The sequence below is a fragment of the Mixophyes fleayi genome, chromosome 1 (genome assembly GCF_038048845.1).
Source record: "Mixophyes fleayi isolate aMixFle1 chromosome 1, aMixFle1.hap1, whole genome shotgun sequence".
Lineage (NCBI taxonomy): Eukaryota > Metazoa > Chordata > Amphibia > Anura > Limnodynastidae > Mixophyes > Mixophyes fleayi.
The window spans coordinates 266,362,228-266,377,276 of record NC_134402.1 but is presented as its reverse complement, the minus strand read 5'-3'; the positions used below and the strand labels follow the sequence as shown (position 1 = coordinate 266,377,276).

Below are 15,049 nucleotides of genomic sequence, written 5' to 3'. Positions count from 1 at the left end.
AGGTTGCCTATTGGGGAGGGGGGGAAATTATATAAAAACAAATACAATGCTGAAGAAAGGCACTAATGCAGTAATTTTGCAAACACACGGAAATTGTTTTGAACAACTAAAGACTTGCCCACAGTACAATTTGCATCTCTCTTCCAAGTCTCTTTTACTTTGAATGTGATATAAACGGTTACATTACATCTCCATTCCACTTATTTACAAATGGCAATTATGCAAGAAGAGAAAACGACGTCATCTCAGGTCTCCCCTGCTCTGGGACCTGGGTGTGTATACAGGGACTGGACAGCAGGCGGCGATAGGGAGGCGGTCACCGGAGCTAAGCCCGGAAGTATTCTCCGGTCGCCAGTGAAGATCATGGCGCCAGCGGCATTGATCACGGCCGAAGTGTCGGGGTTAAGTAGTTGTGTGATTTTATAGCGCAATTTGTGGTGACTTGTAGGGAATCACGGTTGGAATCAGGACTATTACTACTTGTGACCTGCTCTCCGCCCACCAGGTAAGAGACACAACAAGGTGCGGGCTGGGCTCGAACCCCGGGGCCGTGGAGAGGGGCTGGGTTGGGTGTCAGTGAGTGGGGTGTGTAATTTACCATAGCACGCTTATATTCCGGGTCCTTCCGCTCCTTGCAGCAGTAAACACCCCACATGCACTTTTTATCAACAAGTGTTCACAGTGCTGCAAGTTACAAGTTGCACCTGTGTGTACACGAACACACACCATGGTGCCACTGGCACAGACACCACGTATTTACTGATACTAGTGAGCCAAGCCTCTGTTCAAATCTCCTTTTTGTCGGCCACTCTTCTAGTACAACGAAAGTACCTATGTTTGTGTACATAAAATAATATGAGCGTGTAACACAAAGTGTGTTTGTGTATATAGAATTCTCAATGTGTATCAGGTTACCTGACAGTGCTCTTCGTAACTGGTGTCCGTTTACACCCAGAGCAGGAACTGACACATGACATTTACAGTCAATGTACAGTGTATACACATCACATGCATTATGGAGAGTGCTCCCACTGGAAGATGTTTTGACACTGCACTGAAACACTGACGTGTCTGGGTAAAGATGTCCATCTGCAATACAATGTTAATCCCATTTTACTTAAGTATATATTACATATAGCTGCATTTGCAATGAGCGACCCTTTGCAAAACACAATATTACAATTGATGCTTAGTGTTTACTTGTGGCTTTATTTTTGTATTTGTATAGATCATTTTGTGCACAATGATGCTTCTTTTTGAGGTAATACAATTGCTGTCTTGTTTTAGTTTTTCTCTTTGTCTTATTAAAATTTGTAGCTGACCATGGCTTAGATTCCAATACCTCTGAATCGAAATTTTTTTTCCGTAATACAGCACCAGCTGGGTAATGAGTCGTTTTCCTTATATGATAATGATGTACTCAGGTTTTGTTTGTGTTAGGGGATATTGATATTTCTAAACTGGTACATATCATGTACTGTTTTATTCACATAAATTACATACGCTGTCTTCAAAAGATCCAATACCAACTTATTAAAGATTTTTCAGAAAGTCCTAAGGCAAAAGGCTGGTACAAAAAGTGTTCTACGTAAATAACATTTATTTCCCTGCGATTATATTTTGTTCAGTATTCTGTCACCAACATGTATGTATATTCTCACATTGGTCACAGCATGCTCTTACTTAGTCCGTAATTATCATATATTTTTTTATTTTTTTTGCATTGCATCGTGCTGCATCAAATTTTTCATGCACAAACAGCTGTGAATCTTTGTTTATCACCTGAGATTTCTTAAAGGCATGCATTTCCTGAATGAAGAAAGCTGCAGCAACTGTTAGGAAAAATGTTCAACCTGAGGGATCTGCCCAGAAATGTGCTCATCAACTTGTTGATAGTGGTAGTTAAATTGTAGGCTGCTGCAGAAGTGGTAATCATTTTAATTCAATCTTGGCGCCAACACTGACTTCTCCACTTTCAATTCATCCTTTATTCCTACTAGACTTCCTTCTCTCTCACTAAATTTATATCAAATCTTCCATCTCTGCCCTGTCCAACTGTGCCGCCTCTTCACTAGCAATATGCTTCTCTGACCTCCCTCACCAACCGCATGATTTGTCTTTAACCATCTGTAACCACTCTCTGACAGTGTCGATCACTCTCTCCTTTTTGACACCATTCACTCCTTTGGCTTTCCCAATGCTGGGTTCGCCTCCCACCTTTCAGGTCACTCCTTCAGTTTCTCTACTTCTGATTCTTGCTCGCCATGGTCGGGAATTGAACTCAGTGCTGTAAAGAAGAAGTGCTAACCACTTAGCCACCTTGCTGCTCATCTCCCCTCACTAATGTAAATGCCCTGTCCCACATTTTTGTCACAGTTAGGACGTCCCTATGAACGCTGCCTCAATCATCCTTGACTACCTCCTCAGATTAGTCCTGTCGCCTACTTTTCTGCAATATTGCCAACAATTTTTGCTCCCTTACTCAGGAAGTAGTTGAAGCAACTCTCATTATTTATCCGACATCCAATTGAGGGACACCAGGGACATTGGGGTATAGTGAATGTGAGATAGGCGTGTGGTACTTTAATAAAGTTGTTAGCTAGCCCTAGCTCCTCCCCTTCTATACCCCACTTCCTGCTTAAGCCTCAGTTTAGTTGTGTCTAGATGTGTAGGATGTCTTGCGACTTAGGTATGAAGTTTAGTCTACCGTTTCCTCCTCCTTAGGTTGCATTCAGCTGTGCCTCTCTCCTCCCATAAGTGCAGGTGGGTGGCAGCGCCCCTGCAGTGAAATGGGTCAGATTCTGACTGTTATTTCCAGGAGGAGGGTATTTGATGACTACCCTGAGGCTCAGAGCTCTTCTATGGTGGAGGAAGTTCCCCATGACTGTCAGGGGGTAGAAGATTTAATACGGGCTGTACGTCAGGTCAGGGGCGACCCCAAACCCCCCCCCCCCCGCAGCTCCGTTTCTTCAGCGCTGTCCTATACAGCAGCCGCGGCGCTGTCTAAGAAGCGTCCGCGGCGGTGCTGTATACACTACAGCACCGCCGCGGACGCTTCTTTGACAGCGCCGCGGCTGCTGTATAGGACAGTGCAGCTATAGCGGCCACTTAGTTAGCGCAGGGGGGGGGTTTCTGGAGACTCAGAAACCCCCCCTGCGTGCGCCACTGCAGGTGTAGTTCCTTAGTTCCTGAGCCTACATAGTTCTCTCCCTTTTCCAGGCAGGAAAAGAATTCTAGTCGTTTCCCCCTTCCTAATAGGTGGATGATCTATTCAGTGGGTCTTGGGCAGCACTATATCGTAAGTCCCAGGTGCCCTGTTGGCTACAGTTCTCATATTTTCCCTGAGGTTGTGGTGCACTGTCAAACGGATAGGCAGTTGGCGTGTCAGGCATTCTGCCCCTCCAGGGTTTGCTGTGATGGGGACTCATGTCTTTCCTTTAAGGAATTGGTACAGCTATCACAGATGACAGATGCCAGGGTACGGGGAGTTCTGGAATGGGGTGTCCATGTATGCTCGCCTCAATTATCCCTCCATGAGGTTATTTTTCACGAGACTTCCTGCAAGTCCAAGTAGGCGACTGGCTCTGCCACAAGTTGTCAGCTCCCTGATTTCTTCAGGAGTTGTGTTTCCAGTTCTAGAATCACAAAAAGGCTTGGGAGTTTATTCCACCCTCGGGTTCATGTACGGGAGTTTCCGACTGGAATAATTTCCGAGTCGAACAGATCCCGCCTGCACTGTCCTTTCTGCGGTTCCGTCCTTCTCCTTGAGTATGTCAGTTGCTCTATTGGTGGCAGCAAGACAACAATATCTGCTGGGTTGATCATTCTCGATTCTTCGGAGCTGGGGTGCCGTCTGTCTGTATGCCTGGGTTTCAGGGGTTTGGGCTCTGGAAGAATCCAACCTTCCCTTCACTGTAATAGTACTGCGAGCAGTGTTCTGCACTCTAAACAGCGTGCAACATTTGCTGCAGGACAGGGGACGTAGATACCATCAGACAATGTCACAGAGGTAATGTACATATATCCACAAGGTGGCACCAAGAGTTGTTTAGCTATAAGATGGGCGCACAGGCTCTTTCGATGGGCCGTAGCTAAGTTTCGGGCGGTTATACAAATCTCTTTCCAGGAGGAGGATAATTAGGCACCGAATTTCTTAGCAGCCAAACTTGGTGGAACCACATAGTTTAGTTCACTTGTTCCAGAACGAGAGATCCGCTGGCTGTCTCAGTAGGCGCTATGTCCATCCTTTGGCAGTTCAGTTTAGTTACATTTACTCTTCGGTAGCCATGCTTCCAAGTGTCTTGATACATGTTATGAGAGAGAGTGTTCCTGTTATCTGGTGGCCCCAGGTTGCCCTTGGACTGCTCGGTACACTGACGTTATTTCCATCGCGGGCAGGTGGGTCATGGTGGCTGCCATTACGACTAGACCTGTTAAGTCGAGGTCTGATATCATCTCGGTTAGGACATCTGTCCTTAATGATGTGGCTGTTGAAGCCATGATCTTCAAGCTAAGGGTTTGTCTGAGCGCCTGGTGCAAACCATGCTTCGGGGTTGAAAAGCGGCTTCAGCTAAAATGTTCATCTTGTCTGGAAGACATTTATTGCCTGGTGTAGATTAAGAGGAATATCCTATATTTTCTTTCAGGTTTCCAGGTTGCTTTTGTTCATGCAGGATAGGCTGTCTGCTGTCTGCACCTTATTTCCCCTATGGGTTTAGGTGTTAAAGCGCCTTGACTGTTAAGATTGATGTTGACTGCTTTACAGCATTCCCCGTTTGTATCCCTGGATACGGTTGATTTGATATTTCTGACTTGGAAACAGGTTTTCCTGTCAATTATTATGTCAACTAGAAGTCTTCTGAGCTTGCTGCCATATCTTGCAAGTCTCTGCCTTTTATTGTTCATGAGGTTAAGGCAGTTCTTTGACTTTACTCTCTTTTCTAGTATCATGTGTTTGCATCTGGAGATGCCAGTTTTGACAGAGTGGTGCTTAGCACTGTTTGTTCTGAACATCCACACCTGTAACTGTGGCTTTGTAATGTCCCTGGTGTCCACCAATTGGATGTGGGAGAAAATAGGATTTTTATAGTTACGTAAAATTCTTTTTTTTTTTTTCCTAGTCCATTGGGATATACCGGGCGCCCATCCTTGATGCTTTGATTCCTATCTTTCTGTCTATTTTCTCCTTCCTTTAAGGCTTGGTTAAGCATAAACTGAGGCTTAAACAGGAAGTGGGGTATAGAGGGGGAAGAGCTAGGGCTAGCTTACAACTTTATTAAAGTGCCACACTGCTATGTTGTCTACATTACATCCCGGTGTCCCCAACAGACTAGGATTTTAGGTAAGTATAAAAATCCTATTTTTCCACATTGACTACTGTAATCTCCTCCGCACTTTTCCTCTCCAGTCCATCTTGAATGCTGTGTCAGACTAATCTGCTTTTCCCACAACTCGTCATCTGCTGCCTCAATCTGTAAATCCCCTCACTGGCTCCCCATTGTTTCTCGCCTCTCCCCCAACAGACTTTCCACTCAACCTACAATATTTCAAAGTCTCCTTTAAAACTCCCCTCTTCATGCTTGCCTACCCTATCCTTTTCTAGACCCTCATGTATATACACTCTCTACTTCCTCTTTCCATCACATACACCCATTTGCACATATTGTTTCTCATTACTTCATTCCTTCTAGAATGTATGCTCTCATGGGCAGGGTCCTCTATATGCTTTGTCTTGTGTTGTGTACTTAGTACGATCCTGATGTCATGTCTTATGCTGAATCTTCTGCCGATCACTCACTCAAAAAATGGTATTTGCCCCTGTATCAGTGTTAACTGAAATTGCTAGCTAATGACTTTCCAGTTATGTATTACTATGCCTAATTGTATTCTTGTATCTGTTATTATGTTTATTGTATTCATGTATGTGATTTCTGTAAGATTGTTCAGTGTGTGAAGTATAGGTCACTCCCAGTTTGGTGATTGGCTTGCAAGCTGGGAATTTGGTCTGTTGCTTGGCGTCATGTTCTGAGCTATGTGCAAACAACGTTTGTCCTACGCGCTAGGTAGGTATTTTTATTCTTCCACTGCTGTAGTCATCCATGCCAGGCTCAATTCAGACACTACATTAAAGCATTACGCTGACTGCTGTGTTGCTAGATTATTGTGCGCCTGTCTCCGTATCTAGAATTTCCACTGCTCCTGATGTTACATCGGGTACCAGACACTTGGACTGTACCTAAGATTCTGGGTCTCCTATTGTTCATATTTATTGCGCCTATGTCATTAACTCTGTGTATGCTGAATCTAGAAACATCGCTGCTAGCATTTACTAACATTGACACTAGCTCTGCTATCAGAGTTTCTGCTTATGTCTTGACCACCTGGTTACCCAGATCCTTGGCTTATGAATTGACCATGAGTGTAGTTTCCATTCAAACAATGACATCAGACTCTTCTTCAAACCTCATAGCACTCTTCTTGTTTAAGAGCGTTATTACGATTTCTGGTGCTAAGTTGCAGGTACCAGTTTTATTATTTGCATTCAATAATGGGGATACTCGAGCCTTAGTTTCATCCACTGTGAAAATTTCTCTATGTTGGGAGCGCTCCAGTTTCTGATCCCTGCATTGCTAGAACCCACTGAGGTCCATTCCTTGAAGTACTAGCTGCACAGAGTTTTTCAGTATCCATTACACCTACTTATTATATGGTGGTTGGATGAGCATATTATGGTTGAGAAGGGTTCAATAGTTCTGCTGCTTTGTTTACATCTTTCAGCGCTTATGGCACAAGAACATATGGTACTTTTGTGCTTATTCCTTAAACAGAGAAAATATACTTGCCAAAATTAAAAATGAAGAAAAAATATATATTTTTACTCTTTTTAGTAGCTGATTATAATGTGCTTCCTTTTATATTTCACCCCTTTAAGTTAAGCTAGTAAACACTACTATACAATATCTAATATCACTACTATCTACCAGTGTGAACAAACAATCGCGCATCTCACCGGTTTAGTTTCATTTTGAGCCTTTTATACATGGGTTTTCCGTGGTTACTCCTTTCTCTTTTACAGTCTGGCGTTCCTCTTTCCTCGGACGCCATGTTGCCAAACATTCTGCACATGCGCAACCCCGGGAACCTTTTAAAACCTCTGCTCCACGGAGACAGGAGGATCACCAGCCAGTTCCCTTCATAAGGGTCTTCCACCTTTCTGTGGGTGTCGGTTCATCAGGTCTCCTACTTGATAGGAAGCATCTCCTCTGACTCCCATCCATGCACATACTTACCTTTGTTCCTGTCTTTGCAAGGTAGGCCGTTCGTCCATCGGCTGCAACATTAGTCCTGTTCCAGAGTTATAACTCCTGTGTGGATCTCAGTGATTTTGCTTTCCACAGTGCATCGCTTCACAACTATATCTGTTCAGCCTATTCCGCTGTTTAGACCTGTGACTGTACTTCCTGCTCAGCCTATCCTATTAACGTGATTTGTGGCTATACTGCTGATCATCGCACAGCACCCGTCCTGTTCCGGAATTCCATACACCTGAGGCTACATTCCATTCTACCTTACAGTTACTTTGTGATTCTCTGTATTATCTGCTCTGCGCTCCCTAGAGGCCCGCGACCTCTCCTCCATTAGACTCCGCACCTCTCTGCTTGAGTGACAGCTGCCCCCAGAGATCAAGACCATTCCCACTATCTGGTTTTTGTGACACTGACCAGATGTTTTCTGAGTTGATAGCTTGCGAAGTCTGTTAAAAACTATGATATAGATTGTTGCCTGTTGTGTGCTCATGGCGCAGTAAACAGAACACTCCCTTGGTAGCGATAGCAACACATGTTTAGATCATTATCTGGGAGATTGTTGTCAGTACAGATAATCTTTAAAAAGGAAAATAAAGGATACTAAATGTCTCTTAATCACCCATAAATTCCTGTCCAAGAGCAGGTCATTGACATCTGATTCTAGCCTAATGTAGAGTCTATTTGCTATCAGCAGGTTGTCTGGGTGAAATGGTTAAACCTCTGTTATACCACGTGAAGTCTAATGGAAGTTGAAAGATGGTTAGAGGGTTATATACAATACTAGCTGAAGTACCCGGCGTTGCCCGGGTTTAAATCTTTAAATGAGTTAGATGTAACTGTCAACCTTTTAAAAATAATTAGCAGCTCTTCGAACACACCCATGAGGAGGCTGCCCAGTGCCGTTTTTTTTTTTATTAAATGTGATCCAAATCCATCCAGTGGAAGGCTCAGAACAGGCTTCCAGTGTTCTGCCCGGTGTACACCAACGGGAGGTCTGACCAGGACCCTTACCCCCCTAAAACCTGGCCAGGATCCAACAGGACCACCTTGTGTTGGCTTCATCCCAATCGGTGCAGGGTGTTCGAATGCATAACCGGACAGTCAAAAAAACAGACCAATGATTTTTATATATAATATTGTGTTCAGAATTGATAAGTGATGCACTTTCTGGATCACTAGGCAGGCTAAGTTGCAAACGTTGAGTAATCCTTACGTCTCCAAGGCGGTATTCTAATATACAGTCATAGCCAAAAGTTTTGAGAATGACAGAAGTATTGATTTTCACAAAGCTTGCCGCTTCAGTGTCTTTAGACCTTTTTGTCAGATGATGCTATGGTATACTGAAGTAAAATTACAAGCATTTCTTAAGTGTCAAAGGCTTTTATTGACCACTACATTAAGTTTATGCAAAGAGTCAATATTTGCAGTGTTGTCTTTCTGCAGACATCTGCAATTTGCCCTGGCATGCTGTTAATCAACTTCTGGGCCATATACTGACTGATGCCTGCCCATTCTTGCTTAATCAATGCTTGGAGTTTGTCAGAATGTGTGGGTTTTTGTTTCTCCACCCGCCTCTTGAGGATTGACCACAAGTTCTCAATGGGATTAAGGTCTGGGGAGTTTCCTGGCCATGGACCCAAAATTTCAATGATTTGATTCTGGAGTCATTTAGTTCTCACTTTTGCCTTACGGCAAGGGTTCCATCAAGCAGGCATTGTTCGTCACCAAAATGTTCTTGGATGGTTGGGAGAAGTTGCTCTCGGAGGATGTTTTGGTACCATTCTTTATTCATGACTGTGTTCTTGGGCAGAATTGTGAGTAAGTCCAGTCCCTTGGCTGAGAAGCAACCCCACACATGCATGGTCTCAGGATGCTTTACTGTTGGCATAACACAGGACTGATGGTAGCACCTTTTCTTCTCCGGACAAGCATATTTCCAGATGCCCCAAAGAATCTGAAAGGGAAATCATCAGAAAAAATGTCTTTACGCCAGTCCTAAGCAATCCAATCCCTGTACCTTTTGCAGAATATCAGTCTAGTCTAGTCTAGTGGTGCACCGATCCTGCAGCTGAATCAACTTCAGGAAACGGCCCTGGTGCTTGCTTGACGTTCTTGGGCGCCTTAAAACCTTCACAACTATTGATCCTCTCTCCCTTGAAGTTCTTGATGATCCGATAAATGGTTGATTTAGGTGCAATCTTACTAGCAGCACTATCCTTGCCTGCCTGTGAAGCCCTTTTTGTGAAAAGCAATGATGACTGCATGTGTTTCCTTGCAGGTAACCATGGTTGACAGAGGAAGAACAATGATTTCAAGCAAAACCCTCCTCTTAAAGCTTCCAGTGTGTTGTTTATTGTCCCCTTAAACACTCTCACCTGTGTTAACAAGAGAATCACTGACCTGATGTCAGCTGGTCCTTTTGTGGCAGGACGGAAATGCAGTGGAAATGTTTTTGGGATAAAGTTCATTGTCATGGCAAAGAGGGACTTTGAAATTAATTGCAATTCATCTGATCATTCTTCATGACATTCTAGATTATATGCAAATTGTCATCATAAAAACTGTGTCAGCAGACTTTGTGAAAAATAATATTTGTGTCATTCTCAAAACTTTTCCCCATGACTGTATATAAAGCTGATGTGTATTTACATACTCGCATACTACACTGCTGATTAGTTATAGTTAAGTTTTGGTGAAGGGAGTTTTGGAGTCCTTTTTCAGTGTGTATTTTTCCATTGAGGGTATAGGAGGGTATTATTGTCTCTGCAAAGGGCGATTGCTATATATATATATATATATATATATATATATATATATATATATATATATATATATATATATATATATATATATATATATATATATATATATATATATAGCAATTTTTTTTTTAATCCAAAATCATTATAGACATTTCTTCAGTGTAGTGTGAATAACATTGAATACTGCTGTCTCAGCTAGTTACATAAAGAGGACTAAATATGACAAATGTCAAAACTATTTGTCCCACAAGAACCTTGATATAAAATAGAGTAGAATATGAAGTTCAGTTTAATCTCTGCTTAATGACCGTCAAACTTCACCCCGTTTTCCCAATTCTTATCCAGTAAGAGTTAGGGCTGGAAGAAGCTTGGTAGAGCATAAAGCAAGAGCTGAGGCACATGAGGCATAAAGCATAGAAAAGGACTGATGTAACATAAAGCAGGAAGAAGCTGGGGGCTGCCATAGGACTGCACAGGGCAACAGGCGGCCCAGCTGAGCCTTCGCCTGCCCCCCCCCTCAGCCAGCTGCTTCCGATCTTTCAGAGTGGGGGCAGCCAACTTTCACGGCACATGACCTCCTCTGCACAGTGCAGGGAGATCACGCAGCATACCCAATGGAGGAAGGAGTGCACTGTGCTTTTTCTCTTTCCTCTGTGCAAGGGCCACTCTTGCGACCTTCCAGCTACTTCATGTTGCCTGTAATTGCCATTGGACCTTCTTTTAGTCATCACTGACCTACATTGTGACATTTACAAAAGAGTATAAATAGCTACGGGCTATATAGAAGACAAGCGATCGTTATTCTTATTGTATTATACTGATTATTGGCAGGTTAGTGGGAATTGGGCTTGGAGCCATGATAACAGTGCTGTTAATAGGAAATTCAGTAGTCAATATTTTTGTGCAAACATGGAAACCTGAGTGTGACGTGCTTCATTTTAGGAAGTTCAAACTATACCCAGCAATTATTAACTTACTGACAGCAAATCTTCCATGCAGATTTATGGGATCATTTGGATTATTCATGGGCATCGTGTGTATTTTAGTTCGCCACATACAGCAATATTGCATTTTATTTATTTTTTTTGTGTAAAATTTATAGAATAAACCATTCATCTCATTAGATGTTCTTTGTGCCCTGTGTCGTCAGCAGAAATGCCAACCCTCTGGATTGTGATAAGGGATGGGCAGAGGTAATGTGTGCGGATGGCATTGCCTGGATGGTAAGCTTGCAATACATTAACAAATCATTCACCAGCTGTAGCTATTGCTTCGCTCTAGGGACCTTTGGACTCCTTCTATTTAATAATTTTATCTTTCAAACATAGAACAAATGGAGCCTTAGATTATTTAACTTTCGTTCATTTGGCACCACTTCCTTGACTGATACTAAGAAACACACACCTCAAGTCATTGCTTGGGTAGCTAAATATAATATGTAGAAATTCCAGTATATTTTTGCTCGAAGTCCGGTGGGTACTCCCGAGTTACGTGGAATATTTAGCTTTCTGTGTATTGCACATTGATAACTAGACAGGACTCCCATTGCTTGAATTTTCACTGGAGTGTAGTAGACTTTATGAATCTATTTTACTTGTGTCGGTTACCCACTGGCATTGTGGGGGGGAAAACGCAACTGCAAACCTTATATGATAAAGCAATTAAATGCTATACATTTCTGCATGTGTTCATATATGCGGTTCACATACAGTACTCCTGCAGTTTATATGTGCTGGATATGTTTCCAGGTGTTTGCAAATGTATTCAGGTAAAAGTGGCTTTGAGCTTTTCTCATCCATTTCAATATCCCATTTAAGTCGGGTTCCCAGTGTGTTGAAACCCCATTGAAATGAAAGGTCTATAAAAAGGAGAAACTCTGCTAATAAATAGATATATCATTTATTTCTTAGCCAGCCCTAGCGCAAGTTAACTTTGGTTGGTTACCACTATAGCAGGGGGACAACTAGTACTGGGTCCCACTGCTGAAGTGGAAACAGGCCTAGGCTGGGAAAATCGCAGTGTCTGCTCTCATATGAGAGCAAATGGTTGCTTAGTGCTGGAGTTTATGACTACCAGCTCCTTCCTGAAAAGCAATGGGGTTATTCCCGGCATCCCTGGACTCCTATGGTATTGGGGTAATGAAATCTCAGTGGCCTTAGTAGAATGTTAAGGGGTACCCAATCCCATGACACAAAAGTATAAAAAAGTAAATAAAACACATTTGTAAGCGCAAATGGGTATGGACACATTTGATTAAAAAAAATAATATATAAATAAAGTAGATCTGATGCAGTATTTTAACACCAGTGGGTAAATGACCTGAAACTGAACGTAATCTTGTCATTGCTTCTTCTAGGGTGTCATCATGTAGTTTGGGCCAATTGACCATTTAATGTAGACTTTAGTATAGGGTAAAGTATCTAAATGTGCAGCATAGGGAACTGCATCAGTTTTTGTTTTTTTAACGAAGTCTACCAAGCAATAACTTCTTAGTTGAAGCGTTAACCCTTTTAGCCCAACATGTGTTTCAGTTGTGTGTTGCAATGGTAAATACCTATCGGCATCAGTCGAGACTCTTAATATCCTCCGAAGAACTGTCAAGTTCATCATACAGATATAGAGAGTGTATGGTACAACTGTGAATCTGTCTAGAATTATACGTCGTTCAAAACTGACCAACAAGGCCTATAACAGATAGAGATGCTCGGTTCTCCGAGAAAGCCTATGGTAAAGTGCATAGTCAGGGAAACAAATGTGTGGATGAGCAGCCAAAGTGCAACTGGTGATACACAAATTGAGGATGCCACTTTGCAATTGCAACAGAATGAGGGGGATATTTGTGTAGCTGACAACTGCACTAATGAGGATGTTGATGAGGTTGATCTTGTTTGTGTAAGTCTTGCACCAGTGAAAGCAGTTCTTCCACGTGATAAGGAGAAGGCCATTGTCATGCCTGCGTAGAAGACCAAAAAATCCACCTCTTATGAATTATTTTTACCCAAATCCTGACAACAGTTGTCTAGCCATTTGTAGCATTTGTAAAGTCACAGTTGATAGAGGTAGGGACCTTTTAACCATCTAGAAACCTCATCCATGTTGCGCAATTTGAAGTGACTTCATGGCAAGCTGTTTGGAAATTCTGAAACTTGTGCTAAAGACTATAACAACAAGCAGTCCAGCAGCTTAGGTCCCTTCTCTCAGCTAGGTCCCTTCTCTCAGCTAGGTCCCTTCTCTCAGCTAGGTCCCTTCTCTCAGCTAGGTCCCTACAACTGCAATCTACACCGACAACACCTTCCTCATCAATATCTTCAGTAGCGATCGGAGTTAGTCCTGCATCTAAGTTGCTAAGGCTAGATGACTCCTCCACCATCCAGTATTCCTCCGAAGAAATCTTGAGCATTCGTCCCGCTGCTGCTGCTGGGGGTGGATCTTTATGCCAGAAGCAGACCAAGAAGAAGACTACTTCTAGTTTACAACAATTGACTGTTAAACAATCCTTTGCAAGAGGAAGCAAGTATGAAACCTGTCACCCAGTCGCAAAGCAGATCACAAGCGCCATAGCTAGTATGAGATCTGCGTCCAATATCCACTATTAATGCAGCTGGTTTTAGACCGTTAATTGAGGTCTTGTGTCCTCGTTACCAAGTTCCATCACGACACCATTTTACTAGAAAAGCTATTTCTCACCTCTGTAGCCCATATAATTTTTGGGCTGCAAAATGCCAATCTACCCACTGTACACTTAACCACAGATATGTGGACAAGCGGAACTGGGCAAACTAAAGATTATATGACTGTGACAGCTCACTGGGTTGGTGATTCGCCTTCAGCAGCAGGAACAGCAGCAGCATGTACCTAACTGCTTCACATTTTTCTGAGGTGGGATGCTCTGTGTATCACTGGCTTTACCAAGAGGCATACAGCTGACAATCTGTCATAAAAACTAAGGGATGTCATTGCAACATGGCTTATCCCGCTTGGACTCTCCTCAGGATATGTCCTTTAACGCCACCAATATTGTGAGAGCCTTACAGCTGGGTGAATTCCATTACATTCCCTGTTTTGCTCACACAATAATCTTGGTGGTGCAGAATTTTTTAAAAAATGACAGGGAAGTACAGGAGATGCCGAATGGCTGCAATGTTCAAATAGTTTACGGGCCACAGACAGCAACAGCATGTACGAGATTGCAGCAGCTACAAGAGCAATTAAATTTGCCCCGCCACCAACTAAAGCAAGTGGTGGTGACCAGGTGGAATTCCATCCTGTATATGCTTCTGAAGATGGAGGAACAGCAGAAAGCCATCCACGCTTACTCCACAAGAAATGACATTGGGAAAGGAGGGGGGATGTACTTTACTCAAGCGCAGTGGAGAATACTTTCTGTGTTGTGCAAGGTGCTGAAACCATTCGAAGTAGTCACCTGTGAAGTGAGTTCAGACACTGCTAGCTTGAGCCAGTTGATTCCCTTAATTAGAGTTTTGGAAAAGCAGTTTGAGAAACTAAAGGAGGAGATGAAATTAAGCAATTATGCTAAGTATGTCAGACTTGTAGATCAAGTATTTTATTTTCTTCTCCAGGATCCAAGAGTTATCAAAATCTTGAAATCGGATCACTACATTTTGGCGACTGTGCTTGATCCTAGGTTCAAGAGCTATGTCTTCTCTTTGCTTACAACTGACCTAGATCTCGAGATGCAAGTAGCTCCTGGTGAACAAGATGACAGCTCAAGTGTTGCGTGACGGGATGGCGTCTCCTCCAGTTTCTCAGGCAACTGCTGCTCGGAAAAAACTTAGCTTTCCCAAGACACACAGAGATGATGCAGATGCCTCAGCACAACATTTTGACTTCTGGGGGTAAATGTATTAAGCTGAGAGTTTGCCGGCGGGTTTGAAAAGTGGAGATGTTGCCTATAGCAACCAATCAGATTCTAGCTGTCATTTTGTAGAATGCACTAAATAAATGATAGCTAGAATCTCA

General features: G+C 42.8%; 1 protein-coding gene across 1 annotated transcript in view; it reads left to right on the top strand.

The window, feature by feature from the left end:
• The first annotated feature begins 336 nt into the window (after positions 1–336).
• The window catches only part of DENND4C (DENN domain containing 4C), a 185,954-nt gene continuing 171,241 nt past the window's right edge, over positions 337–15,049 (top strand). The window contains exon 1 of the mRNA XM_075210659.1: positions 337–505. The gene's annotated coding sequence lies outside the window, so the exon portion shown is untranslated. The remainder of the gene's footprint in view (positions 506–15,049) is intronic.